General features: G+C 38.3%; 1 long non-coding RNA gene across 4 annotated transcripts; it reads left to right on the forward strand.

Annotated features, from left to right (window-relative positions):
- Positions 1-205: 205 nt before the first annotated feature.
- On the forward strand, positions 206-19,842 carry LOC121668221. Of its 4 annotated transcripts, none has more exons than XR_006017308.1 (5): positions 206-272; positions 2,087-2,307; positions 2,453-2,594; positions 10,281-10,476; positions 12,069-13,444. It is a non-coding gene; the product is annotated as an uncharacterized LOC121668221 (long non-coding RNA). The 4 variants fall into 4 exon arrangements; XR_006017309.1 differs by having other exon boundaries at positions 10,281-10,464; XR_006017311.1 differs by lacking the exons at positions 10,281-10,476; positions 12,069-13,444 and adding an exon at positions 16,561-19,842.
- The last annotated feature ends 733 nt before the right edge of the window (positions 19,843-20,575 follow it).

Consider the following 20,575-nt stretch of genomic DNA (forward strand, 5'->3'; position numbering starts at 1 on the left):
GATCACTGACTGATATTTCAGCAAAAGGCAATATTTAAAATAATATAATGTACCTGGTCATGTTTTGCAATATGTTCTATGGCTTATAAATTTTTGTTTGAACCCAATGTGATTTACTTTATCCTCTGTCACATGAATTTTGATTATCCAGCTTATTATGCATAACTGCAAACATTGCTCATAAGATTATCCACTCCTTCTTAAACTCAGCTGTAGCACATGAAGGCTTGAGCTTCTCTAGCAGTGGATTGTGAGAAGTCTACCTAAAAATCGTAAGTTATATTCACTTTAAGTACACACATTTGTTATTAAATACATAGCATGGCTTACATGATTGCAAGAGAAACTGAATAAGAGATTTTGAGTTTTCATTTCAGGACACAATATGAAAGAAGGTGATATTACTGCCAGCACATGCCAGCAGCTAAAGCAAGCCCTAGGCTCAGGGACCCAGCTTCCTGGGAAAAAGAGGAATGTCAGCTCCACATAGCAGGGCTTCTAAACATGTAGATAAAACATAGGATTAAATTCTTCAGATTTATCTCAAATCTTCCTAGGATAGTTGTGTTTGTGCCTATAGAAGTCACATTGTTGGGTTTTACTGAAGAGTGGGTTCAGTCATCACATTACTATCAAAGGCAAAATAAAATGAAATGAAGGGTCCAGAAAAACTCATCTCTGAAAGGGTTCTGGTGCCAACACATCTCATGAATGCTACAGTCAAGTCCTTCTGATGATAGTTATTTGCTTGGCTGCAGTAGAGGTGAACAAAATGTCCCCAACAGTACTATAAACAATATGAAATATGCTTGTTTCTTACTTTTCATTGCAAATGAAATAATTCCTGTGATTTCCTTGAGATTCACAAAAAGCTTTTGAGTGAAAATGGGTCTTTGTCAAGAAGAGAAAAATTGGTACTGATAGCAAAAGCATTGAAAAAAATGCTAGTCTTTGCTATTCTCATGTGAGAGACTGTAAAACTCACCTGAGCTTTTTCTCATATTCTCTGATCCTTACGATGACTCTCAGGAGTCACAAATATAGGTGAAAAATGAAACATGAGACTCTAAATGATAACTTATCACATTTCACCATGCTTTATTTCTACAATTTATAGCTAAAATGGTAAGAGAGGAGAATTAACTCATTAAAGGGATAGAGATAATGCCTTAAAGAACTTGAAAAACCTCATTACTTTCATGTAAGATAGAGAGGGCCTGATTTGCATTTATGCAAATCCTCTGGAAAGGATGCAATTATACTAGCATAACTTAATGTGAAGATGAATCAAACTTGATGTCTTTCTTTATAGCTTCAGGGCAAAAAGCTGAATTTCACAAAGACCTTTAAGATGAAACTTAGGGTTTCTAGTTACTGAGTTATTCCAATGCTTTTGCCTCAGGAAAACATTTAAAATCATCTTTATTTTATTCCTTTTTGAAAGGTAAATTTGGGGACTGAGAGTTACTTTTAGGTTGTGTGCATATTGGTCACATATACTCTGTAACTCTGGTTAGCAGAGCTGGTCAGCAAAGCCCAGGTTTTTTTGCTTACTGGAGACATTATATGATGTTCTTAGTAACAGCCAGTTCTCTGGAGAACTTCAGAGAGGGAGCAGAATTTAAAGAGCTGTCACTCATTGAAACAACATCTTACAGTCAGCAAGGAAGTAGTTATCTGGAGCTATATTATTTTATGCATTTCAGATCAGACCTGTAAACCCCCATTTCTCAGAACAGCTATGTTATCACTGTATATCAGAAGCAAAAATTTCAGTAAGTACATTGGGAATACTCTATTCTATAAATAAGGGCCAGGGAAAGGATGCATTGTCTCCAAAAGATCTGACCTGAACAGATAGTGATGTATAACTGGTTGGTACCATCCATCTATCTATCTATCTATCTATGAACACATAAACAAAGATATGTCAATATCTTTCAGCAATTAAATGTATCAACATTTATATATATGTGCCTATATTCATATATCAACAGTAATAAAATATGGTAAGTGAGAATAGAATCAACTTTTTAAAGTTAGATATTTTATACAAACAAAAAATACAATTTTTCATTTATTTTAGGGGCAAAAAAAATGGCCATTAAATAATCTCCAGCATAACAGAAGAACATTCAGACCAGCAAAACAGAAGAACGTTCAGAAACTACCCACGAAGCTCTGAAAACATGATTACAGCAAGAAGCACTAAAAGGCTATGTCTATGCTTCAGTGTCATCAGCTTTATATCAGCTTAATTCAAGTACCAGAAACAACCTCATTGCCACAATTTGGGATTTCCTCAAGGTGTGTGTTGCTGAAGATACCCTATTTTTACAGCCCATATTCTTGTGTTTATAGCTAGCTCAGCTGTCTCTAGGTGAGGGTAAGGCATACGCAGTTCCATCCTTTTATATCCTTTTAAATGCTTGGTTTAATGCATTAACCCTAGGAAAAGAAAACCTAATGGGTATCCTGTCCCAGTTGCCACAGCACTGCAACAGCACCCTTGAAGTCACTGCAGAACTGAATTGGAGGCTCCTCGTCTTTATTACTAATTCAGACACAATTTTTTGGCAGGAAAATTTTAACAGGTAAGTAATCCTGTACATGATTTATACATAATGTCAGAGACATAATAATTTGTAATGCCAGAGGCATAATAATGTGTATAAACATAACTAGAAGAGCACTGTAGTTTGTTGCAGTTTGGGAACTAAATGGGGATTAAATTAAGTAACAGCATAAAAATCAACACTAGGAATGCACAAGTCACTTGATCCCAAATTACTACGCTACCTCTCAGCATAATCTCATGCACAGAATGTCAGATTTAATTATGTTATACTAGTTTAAAACTTCCATCATTTTTATATGTCCTCTTTAATTCATTTACCACTCAAATGTAGCAAACATGCTTATGAAATTTTCATAGAGATTCCTGTACTGCCTTGTACAAGTAAACACTGTGTTTAGTTGTTTTGACTTGTGAATTAAGAAAATGAAATGTGAAAATTGTGGTAGGATAATAAATGCAGTGTCTTGCAATGCCATTTTTACTGACACCAAGGTGTAAAAATTCCCTGGTTTTGATCTGTAACAGATAAAACCCAAAAATGTCTTTTCCCAATGAAATTTTTGGTTTTAGGTAATTGCCCTCTGGCTACCATGCTTGCTGGCTGTCCATATCTAATAACATGGGATTAAGGTAACCTAGGAAACCAGTATTAACAGATGTAAAGGTCTATTATTTTTCATATTTTCCCATTTCTGCTCTTATCTCAGAACCGTTGATATGGTACATAATAAAATTCTTGCTATTCCACCAATACATACATAAAGATGTTAGAGTACTCAGACTACTGGGGCAAAAAGGTCCTTCTGCAGGTGTGCAGAGAAGATATGAATTGTAATGGGGATTCAGAACACACATCCAAATGGCTGCTTCAGGAATGAATAAGGAAAATGTTTTTAGGATAGCTGCAATCACTGACAGTTCCAGCTACAAATAAAATGCTGAAAGTAGGGAACAGAGAATGGTTTTGTTTTACTAGAAGAGAATAGATATAGGCTGATTAGTTTGCTCATCATGCACTAGTGCATGGGTGAAAATACCTTCCTGTTGATGATAAAGATCAGATTCTGTGGTGTACAAGTTAAAGAGATGACCAGAATATTTTTTCAAATACAGCTCTTCTTTTCTAAGTGACTCTGCCAAGTGGCTGTGGTAAAAGAAAGAACTTGGAAGTTTGATTGAGAGACCTCTTGCTTTCAAGTGGAGGTGGAGGGAAGGCGAATGGACAAATCCAAATGTTCCCTTACTCCTCACAGAATTTGTTCAAGAACAGAATAGCTAGCTACAAATTTCCTGACTTGTCCTGTCTGAGTGACAGTGTGTGTGCAAAAAAAAATGTTGCATGTCCCACCAGGAGACGTCTCTGGAAGCCACTGGATCTCCGTTGTTATGCGCTGACCAGTTTCTCTGTCCTCCTACTTGCCATGGTAATTACTGTGCCACCAGGAACTGGCAGCTTACAGCTTGATCTCAAGAGCAGACTGACCAATTTCCTTTGCTTAGGCAGAGTTTTCAAATAATTTTCAAACTACCACAGCACAACTGAACTGCATGTTCTACTTGAATATCTCCAGACCCAGAAAGGGTCCAGAAACATAAAAGGCCGAAATGGAGATCATGGCTTGGTCTCAAGCTGACTGTGGTTTGAAATGTTGCACTTCACAAATTTTGGATCTTCCCTTCAGCCTAAAACTTGAGAAGGACACCCACTAGCATACTGTTCATATTCCAGAAAAGATCTGAGCTTTCCTTGCATCTCACCAAGGAAGCTGCAAAAAACCTGGATTCCCAAGGTTTTCAGTTCACCTTAGGAGAATATGCTAGTCAAACACGGGGAAAACTGAGTTCATGTAGCAGTACAATACAAAACCTCTGCTTTCAAGTTAAAAGTCTGGCCACAAACATCTGCCACTCTATACCTACAGAGTTGACCTGTGAGATTTTTTAGATGAACAGGAGATAAGACCTGCAGAAAGCTACAACACTCATGATACGTCTTTTCGGGAAGAACAAATAACTGGTACTGGTGTTTATTGTGGCAAAAGATGCTGGAATCCAATTTCTCCTCCTCAAGAAAGCAAATACAGAAGACTCAAGCTCAGTAGTGCAGCTAAGGATTTCTCTTTTTTGGTAAGCAAGGCAGCTGAACTAAGCAATGAAGTGCTGTTTGTGTACATTATTTGGCAAGGCAAAAAAATCCCAGGGAGCATGGGAAACCTTTTAGTACAGTGCCAGAAGACAAGTGGGGGAACTAGCTTCAGAATAACCTTCTCTGACCTCCATCTCAAGAAAATCCACCCTCCCACCCAGTAAGAGGAGACTGTGGGAGGAAAGAAAGGTCTGACTCACAGCAGAAACAAAAAAGTAACGCAAAAAGAACAGCCTGCATATGCCTCAATAAAGAGATCTCGTATATCTTTAATTAGCTCATTATAGAAGAGTGTAAAGCACTAAAGGAACCCAGTATGGAATTATCAAATCAAATGGTTTTAAAAAAGAAAGCGAGGAAGCAAGAAGTTGCTCATGGTACAGGTTTGCTGTTAGTGTGCTGTTCTCAGCAAAAGGGAAAAAGAGGAAAGAAGGAAGAAACAGAATAAAAAAGTTTGGACATAATCTGCTGTAATGGAAGTGTCCATAGGAGTTGAGTGGGGAGATTATACTACTGCTTCCATCATTTTGTGTGCGTCTGCATTCCTAAAGAGGACTTCTCTTTCCATATTCATATTCATATTCAGCTCTCCAAACAATCTAATACCCCAGGTTAAAGAAATGCTAAAAATTTAGGTGGTATAACACAATATGTCAAAATGTAGACATCAAGTGTAACAATATCCTGACATTTAAAGATAAATGACATTAATTTCACGCTGGATCTACCTCAGCCTCTCTGATGTGCAATTCTGCAGCAAAAGAAATGAGATGAGCACTTTAGGTACTGTAAGTGGTGTGGCTGCAACTCACCATCAGCCTAAGTTTTACTTTCAGCTCTTTTCTCACAGAAATGACCTGATATTTTGGTACATGTATGCTTTGCACTTCTTTATATTCCCTTGAGTTGCCAAAACAGAGCAAAAAGACAAATAGGCTTTAAAGACCAAACAAGCTCAGCAGCTTTTCCAAAAACATTCACAGAACAGGGTAAGGAACATGAAGAACTGCCTTTGAATTCATGCATCTCCTCTCAGTGCTAATGGAGTGGAAGTGTGCTATAGTAACCTTCTCTGTGCCCCTTGATACGAGCTGTGCGAGAGAGTGGTTGGCATGATATGGATCCTAAATGGTATTTATTTACAGTACTCTCTGCTGTCTTCATTATCAATCAGAGTAGCTGAAATAATGAGTAATACTGTAAGAATTACCTAAAGGGAAGAAGATGTAAACTCAGTCAAAGGTGAGGAAAAGCAGGGGAAAGATTACAATTCTTCCCCCGGGGTGCAACACTTGGATGCATGATACAATGCTCAGCCATTCCTGTTAGACCCTTTACTAGCTAAATTACAATGCTGACATCTTTCTGGAAGGAAACATAGAACTTGCCATATTTTGGGTGTGCACTTTAAAATCAATGAATACATGCTGCAAATATGAATAATTCAGGAACTGACTTGTGAATGCCATCTCCTACATTTCAGTATGTTTGACCCTGTCCCTCTGATACACCTCATCTTGGAGAGGGACCATTTCTTGAGGGTAAGCTACATGGGAGCTAGCTAGTTTCTTATGAACATATGATCAGCCAGGACAGGTGACCCCAACTCACCAGAGGGATATTCCAGACCATATGACATCATGATCATTCTATAAAGTGGGGGGAAGAAGAAGGAAGGTGGGGATGTTTGGAGTGATGGAGTTTGTCTTCCAAAATTACCATTATGTGTGATGAAGCCCTGCTCTCCTGGGATGGCTGAACACCTGCCCAGCCATGGGAAGCAGTAAGTTAGTTCTTTGTTTTGCTTTACTTGTGGGCATGGCTTTTGCTTTCCATAGTGTTTAAAAGATGCTGAGTCCTGGTTGAGGGTTTCTGTTGTTTTCACATCTAATGACCAGACAGGCCTACCACACTCCATTTTCCCACATGCAGTCAAAATCACTGACTTCTCTTATATAGAATATTATAAATAATTTCCAAAATTCCTGCAGCTATAGAACTTGATGAACATATACATTTATTTATACAGTTCAGTACCAACAGCAAGGACCCAGGTTTGCTGCAGCCCAAGGTGTGGGCAGTGAGCCCCCACCCATTTTCAGACCCCACTGAATGAATGGGAGCACAGCCCCATATCTGCCTGTCTGAATGGTGTCAACTTTCATCCTCTTCATTTGTGCCTGTGCAGAGCCAGCTTGAAGTTGTCTCCACATTTCTGTTGGGAGGAAGCTCATTATGTCTCAGTGGCTCTTATCTGCATTCTTGGCTTATTCTTTCTTCCTCCTGTCAAACATCCTCACAGACCACAGGGTCAGAGGAACCCGTAGAAAGGTGCCCTGTTCACTTCTCACCTGGCTCAGACTCTAAGGCAATATCTCATTTACCTTAAAAAACACCCCAAAACTCTAAAACCAAACCGAGAGAGAAAGAAGCACAACTGTAATTCTAGAAAAAGGAAAAATCCCAGATGCTTTTAGATATTCAGAAGAAAAAGAAAAAAAAATTTGGTAAGTCAACTTCTAAAAGACCTCTGTCTCTCTAGAACTGGTGAAATACAAGGAATTTGTAATGGCTTTTGAAACCATGGCACAGAGCTATCCTATTTAATGACCTGTGAGATTCAGAAGAGCAATATGAAAAATGTGAGATAAATATCAAGGGCTTGATCCTGCCCTTTGATGCAGCAGTTGAGCATGACTTCCAGTTATTGAAAATCATCTTCTTACTGCATATGCCCTCGAAACATGGGAGGCAAAACAGGAAAAACTCCTTTGGCTGTGCATATTCGCACAAAAGGTGATGGATTTTCATTCAGGAATTGCTGCAAGTGACTTTACCCTATTCTGTTATGTAGGAAATCTGGTATTGGGCTTTCATTTACACTGCCACCACAGAGCAATGCCACCACAGCTAAAATGTAAGAAAAGGTTCTGTAAAGAAAACAATCCCAACCATCCAAATTAACAGTGCCCACACAATGCACTATCTCTCAAAATCACTGGCACTGTACTGATTTTCTCCCCAACCTTTTTCAGAGATGCTGATTAGAATTTTTTATCTCGGTGTTCATTTGTCGCACCACTGAGTTTCCCAGACGTACATGTTCTCAGAAAGATAGTTTTAAAATTACTCATAAAAATAATTTGGAGTCATAACAGATTTTTTCATATGCCTGCATATTCTATTTGTTTCCAACCCTATTGACTCAAAGAACTCAAAAACATCAGGCTTTTCCTATATGACCAACATTCCATAATATCTGCTGTAGTGGAAGAAATATAAAAAGAGAAAGGGAAAAGGAATGATCAAAAGGAGAAGGGATAGAGGACATGATCAGACAAGCAACACTAACAAAATACCTAAAGTAAATAAAGGGGAATGAGATGAACAGTATAGACAGCAGAACAAATGATGTACCGACACAAGCTAAACAAAGGAGTTAAAAATCTTCTACAGGAATACAGACGACAAAAAAGCAATAGAAAAGGAAAGAATTTAGGAAAACAAAATCCCAGAGGAGAAGGAGAAATCCAAGTACATCTTCCTTTTTTTTGTAACACAAGCACTATTTTTCCATTTACTTGGATGGGAATCAGATAAGACTCTTAATGAAAAGCAGAGAAATGGAAAGCTTTCATGAAGATGAAGGAATGACAAGGAAATGTTCCTAGAGAAAAAAAAGAAGAATTAATTCAACATTTTGAAGATGAAATGTACTCTAAACATCATACAAATTATTATTGGGAATTGTAAAACTGAAGAAATTGGAAAACAGAATTTATCACTCTCTTTCAACAAGTTACACTGGTTTCTATTTCTGTTCTAGAAAAGAGTCTCTGAAGAAGCACTGAAGTCAAAGAATCACAGCTTACAGTTCTGCCTCTTGTAAATGTTTGGCCTTTTGTCTCTTCTTTCCTCCCCCCATCCCCAACAAAATGAACCTCAAATGGGTCTCACTGTATGGAATTCCCCGGACACCTTGATCACCAGGATATGTGACATTTTCATGCTCCTAAAATGTGCTCAGAGGGCACAGGAGAAATGTTTGCCTCTCTACTTCTCTGTAACAAATCTGGAAAAAAGATCAGTCCTTGACATGCCTGTGGGGCTGAAAGTACTTTAATGATTCCTCTCCTATACAGCAGTGTGGCATGTAAACAGGATGAGGGAAGGCATTTTGTTACTGTCAGGAGGGTCTCAGGAGTCCAAACAGAAGGTTCAAAATACACCCCAGCATGGCCCTCCCACTTACTCATGGATGTATTTCTGTATGTATATTTATTTATATATTTTATATATTTATTACGTATATGCTCTTATATGTATATCAAAGTTCTGCCTTCCTCTTCCCATTGACTTTGTTTCTCCATAATAACAGTTTCCTCTTTTTTTCCTCTTGTAACTAGTTTATTTCTTTTATAAAGGGTGAGAGACCACCAAAAGTAATCAAAGACATAGAGAACTGACCACAAAGGGGCAAACATGACATCAATGGTTTCAGAAGTCATGCAGGATTCCCTTGGGAGGGGAGGAAAGCAATGGACATCATCTGAAAAGTCAAAAGCACAGAAGGCAGCAGAGCCTGAGTTGCAGAAGGAGGCACAGAAAACAAGTTTGGATCATGCTCCTTTGCTGAGAGGAATGAATATGAGCTGGGTTTAATGACAACACTATCAAGTGAAGTGTTTCTGCTGCAGCCAAAAAGCAAAATGTAGTTGGAACACATGTTTTGCTGGTAGGGACAAGAAGAATGACTGGATTTCACAGATATATTAGAAATAGCAGCAGGATTTAATGACAATGCTGAGGGGAAAAGAAATGAAGGGAGAAGTTGAAAAAAAAGCACCAACTTTGTGACACTGATGACTACAGGAGATGAGAGACTTGCCAGTGGTGATAAACAAAGCAGAGGATTTATGTGAAAAATGTGTAAGTTAGCCTCCAGGAAAATTTGAAGTATCAGCAAAATCTGGTAAAGGAGGTCTGTATTGGATGATTCATCTTGCAGGGGATCTTCTAAATGTTGTGGTAACTAACTTGAAGTCCTCAGTTTCAGAATATATTGGACACTTGCAGACCTGAGTTTTGCATTATTCCCTGAGTAACCAACAAAACTGTAACTTGAGTTATTTTGGTTTTATCTGTGTGAGTTCCTGGGAGTTGGGTAAATTAATGAAAGGAAAACAACATCACAGAAGCTTGAACTTGAGGAAGATTAGTCTGGTACTGAAAGGAATCACTTTAAAATAGCTCCCACTGTTTTCAGTACATTTTAGTCTAATGTAGAGGTTGGCTAACAGTCACTCCTCCTTAGTGACTTGGTTTGTCTGTGTTTCAAGTGCTCCTTGTTGGCTTCCAGCTGCCATTACTGCTGTATGGACTGCTGTCTTGTGACAGGAGAGGAAAACAGTTATATGGAATGTCTCAACATGGCATTTGCTTTTATTCCAGATGCATGCATGAGAGGGAATTTGTGTTAGGTTTGAGTAACTAGATCTCAGGTAATGAAAAGACATTGGACGTGATTGGTGCTTTGGGCTCTGGTTCCTTCCGTAGATTGCAGTTCTGGAGAGGTATGAAAGCAGTGTGAAATATTGCAATCCTTCCTGGGGAAGAGTCCTCTAGAACAGAAGGTGTGGAAATAGTCAGCAGCTCTGTGAAATCAGAAGTTTTAATGACTTCTTCTGCCTCAGTTTACCATTTGAAAAAAAAGGAACGCTAATTTACCTGCATTTTAGAGGTACTGTGGGAGGTAATGTACTTAAGGTTTGCAAACCATTTTCCTTTATAATTTTAAACAGTGTTATTTAGCTAAAATGAGAGCACTTGTAAACAATTGTAACCATGGGCTTGAATTCATAACTGTGAGCCATCCTTTGTTTAACAAATTCACACTCAGAACATTTGTAGCACCTTCACTGGTTTCAAGCACGTTAGTGAAGGTTTCAGACCAAATATTTGCCTCCATCTGAGTGAGAGATGCTTTTCCTCTAAATCTTGGCTTATGATCTATGGAATAACAAGAGTAATAGTAGTAGTAGTAGTGACAGCAATAATAGTAGCAATAAATAATGTCATTATAATAATGATTAACTCTGGGTTTGGTGACTGAGAATCTTCTCATTGGTTTCAATGGATGCTAGATATACGATCAGCTCATCTAGACTTAACCTCCTTGACTGGAACTTTGGATAAAACTTTGTGTGGAACTCTTGTTGTCACTGTAGCAGCAGGAATTCACAAAATTTACCTTTCAAAGTCTAATGATCCCCAAAGATGCTAAAAGCCATTGAGTCAATTGAGATATTAGTTTTATGGCACACTGCAGTTTTTCCCAAGCTGTTCCCTGATAACTCAGTGTTCCATAGTTGATAATTACCAATTTCTCTTTATGTCCCACAGGAGCTGATGACCTTATCATCGCTTCTTTTTCTGACATCCCCTTTTTCCTGACTGGTGTCATCCACATTTTTCTTTCAGATTGTCTAATTGAGTAACATAATTAAATTAAACTCAGAGCAGGTATTTCCAGTTCAGAACTGCTTTGAAATTGCTATTTCAGAGCTAAAAAATATCTGTTATTTTCATCTAATTTTTTTCTAGAAACATAGACTGTATTGGTAGTTCAAAATATGTTGTCACCTTTCTAAAAAAACCCAAAATCTCACTCACTGAAATCATTATCACCCTAATTGCATAGAACAAGAACAAAAAAAGAAGACATATGTATCCATATTTCAGATTTAATTCTGAGGTATTCTGAAATGTTTTCAATAGTCCCAGTTGAAGTCTGAGCACTGTTATTTAAGAGAAAAATGGGAAGGCCCTGTTCTGTAAATAGTCACACTTTATATAACGCAAACAAAACCCCCAGAAAATGGAAATGCCTGAAGGTCGTCGTTCAAGGCATCAATTTTCTGCTGAAACCTTAGAAATTCTGTATTTCCTATACATTAGTACAGTTGTAGAAAGAAAATGACTAGAGGATATATCTAACACAAAAATGTAATCATACCCAAATTAAATCAGAATTCTGATTTAGGTCTACATGCACAAATGTACATATCATCTTACTATGCTCTGTCATGATACTCGCTGTGACCTGAAACAAACATTTTCGAAACTGCCTTCTGTGACTCAAGGACAGGATGAACAACAAGAAAGTACAGCAATGTAAAGAAAAATCATGGTTTTAGCTAGCAACTGTTTGCTTGTTTGTTAGTTAATTTTCTACATAGCTTGACAGGGGTTTTTTGTGCTACTATCATATATCAAATTCTAAGTTAGTAAATGATCTGGTTTTCCAGCTATGACATTTACATTGTTGGTTGTCTTGGTTTCCAGGAAATACTCTTTCTCTGCTGTTCCTCGGGGAAGTGAAAGAGCAACAAAAAGAGAAGGCATAGTTACAGTTTCTCACACCAGAGCCCAGCCCTGCAGCTCTGGAAAGTGTCTGGCTTGAAGAAAATCTCTGGGAGCAGCACTGTCCCCAGGGGAGGAGTTGCCCAGACCTTGTTTATGCCCTGGGCTTGGTGGCAGTTCATGGCAGCTTGGCAGGGTTGCCATCCTGGCAGTTTCTGCTGTCAGCAGATCTCTCAAGACTGAAATACAGCCCTGTGATTACTCTCATTATATCCATTATCCCAGATCCATCCAGCTCAACACAGGAATAGAAAAAAAATGATGCTAATTACTCCCTAGTTATGACTGTTGTGGGGTAACAAATCCTTTCATATAAGTCATATGAGGAAAACTGGTGAAAGTTTAATAATATAAAGTGCTGACTTCCTTAGCAAATAAATTGTGTTTCATTCAGCTTTTTGAAGAGCAAAATTAGCAAGAGCAGACTCTCCCATGTGTGTCTGCACGCCAACTCCATTTGCCTATTCTTCTGGGGAAATTGAATATCCACTAACCCTGTTTCTGAAATATGTTTTATTTTGGGACAGAATTTAGATCACAGGCCTCAATAATAATTTTTCCAGTGTACCGTGAGTGACAAGCAAGGGCTTGGTAAATCCACCTATATCAGCTAGGTAATGATTCCCTTCTCCATTTTAAATTTATTTACATTAATATAAGAAATTGTAACGCAGAGATATGGGCCTGTGACAAACATGCTACAGACTATAAAGTTACAGACAAGCAATTAATCTGTACTTACTGCCCTGGACAGACTCCTCTCACACAGTGTATTATGGGGTAGGAAATGTTTTCTCTCAAAGGCAAGAAACTTAACAAGAATTGCATTTTCCAGTGAATAACTGTGCAAATGACCTGGCTGTGTAAATTCATTCTCTAGCTTGCTTTGTGGTAGGTTGTTCACCAATTCATATACTAAAGCCTGACTACAAATGAATCTCCGCATCTTCATCTCTCTTAGCAATGCAAGTTGATTATGCTGGGAAAGTTTGTATGGTACAGTGGGAAGGTTGTACCAGCAGGAAGCACTGGTATAACTGCCTGGGATTGTAGCATTATATTACTAGCCCCTTTCATGTTGCAATCAATGCAGGCTAATGTAAAAATTGTGCATAGATTGGATCTAATATATATGCTAATGCACAATAGAACACTGCCACTCCTCTGCTTAAAATGATGAAATACTATGCAGAACAGATCACCTCCTCAAGCAAAAACATCACCATTTGGCTTTTGAGTGGCCCCATGATTACTAGAATAAAAATGGATTAAAGTTAATTTGCACCTTGTCACCTTGATAGAATCGACTGCTTGTATTTTGTATGTACCAATTTTTTTTTTTTGTAGATTAAATACAGACTAATTTCCTAAAATTTGATGCACACTATATGACAGTAAATGAACACACAGCTAATAAGCCCGTCATTTTTCCTCACTGAAAAGCAAACAAATGCAAAATAAATAATTTTCTTTATTATTTGAAGGGGGACTAATGAACTGGTTCATTTCAGATTATTTGAAAAGGAAGCAAACTGTTTTACTTTACATACTACAAGTACCAGCAATTTAGTGGTAGACATAGTCCTGATTTCAGACCTGGTGTTTTGCCAGTCTAGCACAATGATCTCAAATGGAGAATGATAACATTTTTGGGCACCACAAAAAATGCAAAGAGCTGCAAAATGTAAAAAAAAGCAGTACTTTTACATTTGCCTAGTGCCTACTATACCAAGAAGAGGAGAAGTTGCTGCCAACACTAGCTACAAATATTTATTATATAAAGATATGTCAAGGGTAAAGTGAAGTGCCTTGGAGTGCTGCTCCTGGTGTAGCTCCCACAGGGAAGAGGAGTGAGCATTTACACCCACGTTGAATAACTGTAGAGTGTTCTCACTTTCCTGCCCCGGGTGGAGCTGATCTCCAGCCTCCACAGATAAGCTGAAATGGGGTTGCTCCTATGAGAAGTCTGAGATGCTTTACTACAAAAAGCCAGGCAAATGGAGAAAAAAGTCAATGGCAGTGACAAGTACTTAGCACCTTGGGCAGTCAGGCCAGAAAATATTCTCTTAATCTTCCCACAGGTGGATTAAATGGGAAAGAGACCATGAATAGTTCAAAGCTTTAGGAAGAACAAGTATACTTTGTCACTTTTTCAGTTCTGTGCTCTCCTCTCACCTTGCATTTTTGACATCTTTTCTAACTAAAACAGTAAGAGGAACAGCCTGCCCTGAAGCTGGTCTCTCTTGTTTAATTAAAAGCTTTATTTCAGCTTTGTATAGACTGTGTGTGCCAAATGACAGCAATTTCAGCAAAGAATAATATTGTCTGCCCTCCCAACAGTCATCTCCAGGTCAACTGCATAGGTATGGTCCAGTGGAGGAACAAGGACAATTGAGATTACTTTCCAGCTCCAGTCACTTGCATCTTCTATTTCAACATCATATTTGTTTCACTTCTTCCTTCTCCGTTTTGTAGAGCACAAAATCTTTTGCTCTGCATTTTTTTTTTTCTTTTGACACCCACTCCCCCAACAGCAGGATCAGGGAGAGAACTGGAAGGGTAAAAGCTGGAAAACTTATGGGTTAAGATAAAGACAGTTTAACTGGAAAGCAAAAAGCCATGCACACAAGCAAAGAAAAACAAAGTGCTTCCCATGGGCAGGCAGGTGTTCAGTCATCTCCAGGAAAGCCAGGATCCATCACACATGATGGTGACTTGGGAAGACAAAACACCATCACTCCAAACATCCCTGCCTTCCTCCTTCTTCCCCCCACTTTATATACTGAGCCATGATGTCACAGGGTCCAGAATATCCCTTTGGTCAGTTGGGGTCACCTGTCCCAGCTGTGTCTCCTCCCAACCTCCCAGACACCCTCAGCGCCCTCTCCAGAGTGACAGCATGAGAAGCAGAAAAGGCCTTGGCTCTGTGTGAGCCCTGCTCAGCAATAAAAAACATCCCTATATTAAAAAGAAATAATAATAATAAAAAAACCCAACAAAACTTCAATTTTCTTCGCATCCTAAATCCTGGTCAATCCTTATGGAATCTAACTGGCATGTGACCATGCTCCATATGGACTGTATGTGTTAAGAATATCTGCAATGTTTGCAATGACAGCATCCCAAATGACAATGACAGTTCCTGATTTGAGCCCATCACCTTCAATCCTTTGCTCCACTGCAACTCCATTTTTTCCTGAGCCATGCAAAGTTCTCATTTTGCCATTCCTAAAGCTGGATGCCAAGTATGATGGACTATCTTTCTTCTCAGATTTGATATTTTCTCACTCATAAGCACCCAATATTCATAGCTAGCTGTGAATGCTAACCTCACTATACAATGGTAATTTTTTTTTGTCCCAAATCTGTTTACTTTCTTAGTTTTAAAAGTGAAAATTTGGCCTCAATCACACAGATTAGTTTGAATAGCATTTATCTTCAGATTGATCTTCTAATATGCAAAAAACTATTGAAAATAATCTTTTGCAACATACAGTAGAGTTTATGACATGTACAAGTGGATTAAAAATGGGCATTTTTTGATGGACTAAAAATCAATAATATATTAGTTATGCAAACCTTTCTGTTGTAATCCATTCAAAAGCCATCTCAACATGGTCCTGAGCAGAGGGGTTGGACCAGATGGCCTCCAAAAGTTCCTTTCAACATCAACCACCCTGTGATTCTGTGATGTGCCTTGTCCCTAATGACACTGGGGACATGAGACACTTCATCATATAAACTCAAGAACTAAAGGCTGCTTCTGGACTTAGCTGGATTAAACAGGCATGGATGGAGGACACAAAAATTCAAGACCCTGGTTTGAATGACAGAATTAATTCAGAATATCAAACTGTAGGTTTCCTATCTTACCACTCAGGTACTGACTGCTACTGTCTCCCGATGGATAGTTGGGTGGACGGGAATTCCAGGAGATCGAACACCAAATTAGAAATATTTTCCAACATTTTGAAACCAGCCAGATTTTTTTTGACATATCAGCATTTCCTGTTTAAAGATTTATACAATATTTTCTAATTGCTAGACAGTTGGGATTTAGGGGGGAATTGTATTAGGAGATTGTTACAAAGATCATTAGTGTTAGTTACTATCCTAAAAATTAAATGTGTACAAAACTTTTACTTCAAAACTAAGACAAACAAGACACTTCCTACCTTTACATGGTATTTATTTAAGACACCAAAGAGGTTAATTTTGGAAGATATTTGAAAAGATGTTCTTTCTAATAACAAGTTCTATGGTAATCAAGAAAAAAGAAAAAGATTGTCTGAGAAAAACCCAGATTTTAGGGCAACTGCAAAATCACTAAAGACAGGGGTAGACACACATTACAAAATTAAACAATTAGTTGTAATTGTTATAATGATTTTGAAGTATCCTTTTCTGATTTCAGACTTCACCAGTGATTTTGCCTGGGAAAAAAAAAAAAACCAAACAGCAAATAAAGACTGAAGAATCTCAACCACTTGCTGCCAAAGCAGAAGAGCCACAAAGGTGACATTATGAGTTACATCTTAGCAGTGTCTTCTTCAATGCAACTGCTATGGTTGAAAGCCCTAAGTGCCACAGATCAGCAATCCTATCCATTTAGCCCTGCTGGCAATAGCTGAAAAATAGCCATGGTGAATACCTCAAACAAGAACAATTATGATGCCTTCCATGAGCTGGTTCATCCAAGTCTTACCTATACTGAATAATAATTTATTTCAGCTGGTTATTTCAGGAGAAGTCCTGCTGACCACAGAAGCAGAGCTGGTACATGCAGTGGGATACAGTTGTGTCTGTATGTGCAGCTCCTTGCACAGCACAGGGGCTGTAATGAAAGACTTTGCTTTGCTAAAAGCCAAGTTATTAATAGCTGGAGGTGCACATGAAAAGCAGAAGTATGTTTTAGGTAACAGAGTGAAGAGCAAAGCGATGCTAAAATATATTTGTGACTGAGATTGTACCTCACCTCAACAAATTTAGTCCCAGATGTGTAGATGTGTTTTCAGAGAAGTCAGAAACCAAAAGCTGACACTACAGCTTGTTCTGTCTCCCAGTCACCAGCCCATCCTCAGCCCTTGTTTCTGCTGCAGCCCTCGTCAGGTCCCCTTTGCCACTCCAGCTGCGATAATCTGTTTCAGTTCTACATCCAAGACAGATTTATTTTTTTTCAGTTTCAACATCTCCAGGTGAGCATACCCCATTTCCTTTCCTACACATCTTTTGTCTGTCCAAAGCAGTTTTCATTCAGGGATTGGAAAGCATTTCTCTCAGCATACGGGTGTCCTCAGTGCTACAAAAATGCAACAGTGAGAGCCTTTCACCTCCCATTGGCTTTTTCTCCTAAATGCTGATAACATTTATTTGTTGTCCTAGAGCAATGTACATATTTTTTGAGATGAATTGGGGGTGAGAAAACTATTGAAGTCCTCTTCCATCAGTCCCTGCTCTGCACTGCTGGCACAATCAGATGGTCACGGTGCCAAGTTCATTCTCTCCCTCCCTATGACACACTTGGACTCAATATTCCCAAGTTTTCTGGAGGAAAGGTTTAGTAAATAGGGAATCTTCTCCCCCTTAGCCAAACCCATAGAAGCCATCTTAGGAGCAGGTAAGGAGGGCGGCAAAAATCATTGGACTTGATTCACTGTTCCCAGGGAAGTCCATCTGATTCTGTGGACACACAGGTACTGATGTTATCAGTGACAAATGAAGGCTGGTAATAACAACTAAAATTGCATTCAGTACTGTTTTGCTCAGGTGCAGTGGATTTTATCTTCCTAAAACGATTGCAAATGACTCTCTTTAATTAAGTGATTAAAAAAGACCTGGTAATAACATGAAGCTGTGTGCAGCATGTGCTGTGTTCAGAGTGCTGCCTGAAATCACAAGAAAAGTTCAGTTCAAGACAAATCATACTGAAAAATAGTTCTGACAGCATCAGATACTCCTCAAAGTGTTTGAGAAGATATAAATTACTTTGGACATTGAAAAAAAACATTGTTTTTCTCTCTTTGCAACATAATTTGTTACTCTCAGTACATAATCAATCTAAAGGCTTGTTTGAATTCATAGAGATGTGCCTTTGGTCTGCATCAGAAAAGATTTCTCATTCCAAAACATTCCCCATTGCTCCTCCCCTGCCAGAAGGAAAAAGTGGATAGAACAGCCTTCTCACTGCCTTCTTTCTCTTTCTCTAGCCAATTATTTCACATAAACCTGAAAACAAATGATCTGTCTCTTTTCTCTCCTCTCCCTTCCTCCATTTGCTTTCACTCTGGACTGTATTTGGTACCTGAATGACACAAGCCTTAGGAGGGTGAAGGAAACACACAGGGCTGTGGGGCTGCCTCAGACAAAGCCCTGAGTCTACTCTCATCATTGGTGCAGAGTCCTTGCACCACATGTGCTCCAAAAGAAAATTAGCTTTGGGAGTGGAAATGCCACAGTTGTGTCAAAATGGTGCTGCAGTGGGGCTAGGAAGCTGTGCTCACTGGGACAGGGATTTTTATCTCACGGATTTGCTCCTTCTCTGACACCAACAATTGTCTCTGAGTTTCAACAAGGCTGCCCCTGCAGGGAATTTCCAGTGTTGGAATACCAATCTTTGTCGGTATGCAAATGTCTTAAGTGGTCATGATCTTGATTACTGCAAATGTATATACATATAAAATAAGTATAAATTCACACACATATCTAGGTACACTTTTAGGTACATACATATGCATATACTCACATCTTCACACACATGTGCATCCTCACATCCTCCCTGTCAGCTGTGGTGGCACAAGTAAACCAACTTTATGACCAGTGAGACAATTTAACCATAGATAACATGAACAGAGGCATAACCTGATGAAGTGGAACAAGGAACAAAGGTAAATTTGCCAATTTGAGAACATCTTACTGCACTTAGTATATTAGACAGGCATTCTGTTCCACCATCTCTTCCATAATGCAGCTAAGTCTCTCATCGATTTGTACTTGGAAATGTCAGAGTTCATTTAAATAATGATATAGAAGGGAGAAAAAACTTCACAGAGATGGGATTTGAAAGCATTTACAAGATGGAATGAAGGAGAGGGTGTCAGTCAACAGGATCTTCTACAGGGAACTGTAATTCCTGTTCAAGCGACACCTCCTATAACTGTGAAAAGAGACTTTACAGAGGGAAAGCGCTTCTACAGTGCAGAAAATCAGTTTTTAAAATTGAATCTAAGAAGTTAAATGTTTTGGTCTGGGAAAGTTCTTTGGTAATGTTTGAGGTTTTCCTGGCCTTTACTTGCCTAAGGCAAACTTTAACTGGAATAAGCACCAACTGTGTATACATGCATCACCATATAGTATGAAATAAAAGCCTCTTTTTATCCTTTCATTTTTGCTTGTGGATTAAACATTTATGAAAATTATACTACTTGATCTGAGGTATGATTTGTGTCTTGTTTCATGAAAGAGACTGCAGCTCAATTCATGCTCCATAAAGCTGCCAGATTTGTTAATAGAATCTGCAAATATAAGATCCTGGTATGTGCCAGGAAATATTTTTTAGTGGCACAGGAATTTGAATAATAAATCCAAAAGAAATCCTCCTGTCCTGCAGACTTTACAAACAACCTCATTAAATGTGAAGGCCTTTACACCCAGGAGGATTTGTGGAATCCCCAGTGCTTTTCCCATACCAGATGTTATCAACAAAATACTGGAAAAGGTTGTAGGATAGGGAACAAGTCTGCATAGGACAGGGAATAGACTGGTAAACTGAATAGTCTTTGACAATGATGAGATACTATCAAAAATCTACTGGAGATTACATGAGGGATTTAGAACAAAAATACAGTTTTAAAGAAATTTTAGTGAAGGAAAATTTTACAATAGATTCCTCAAACACTGTCTAATATTTTGGTCTGTGGATGACAATTCAAGTAAGAAATGGAAGTCTTCCACTGGACAAGAAGAATCTTTGTGAAGGATGTCATGCAGGAAAGAAAAAAGAATGTCAGATTTTATCTTTGATTTGAGGAATATACTTTTGTTGCATCTAATGATTATTGAAATCTAAAGGAAGATTTTAATCCCGTAATTTTTAGTTATGATGAAGACTGTATTAAAGTTTTAATATTTTATACTTATGTTTGAATATCATATCACTTAGTTTCTATGACGTCAGGGTAAGACTCTTAATGAAAAGCAGAGAAATGGAAAGCTTTCATGAAGATGAAGGAATGACAAGGAAATGTTCCTAGAGAAAAAAAAGAAGAATTAATTCAACATTTTGAAGATGAAATGTACTCTAAACATCATACAAATTATTATTGGGAATTGTAAAACTGAAGAAATTGGAAAACAGAATTTATCACTCTCTTTCAACAAGTTACACTGGTTTCTATTTCTGTTCTAGAAAAGAGTCTCTGAAGAAGCACTGA

Source organism: Corvus kubaryi, unplaced genomic scaffold, assembly GCF_017639235.1.
Source record: "Corvus kubaryi isolate FWS band 111438036 unplaced genomic scaffold, C.kubaryi_AGA036_p1.0 133, whole genome shotgun sequence".
In the NCBI taxonomy this organism is placed as follows: Eukaryota; Metazoa; Chordata; class Aves; order Passeriformes; family Corvidae; genus Corvus; species Corvus kubaryi.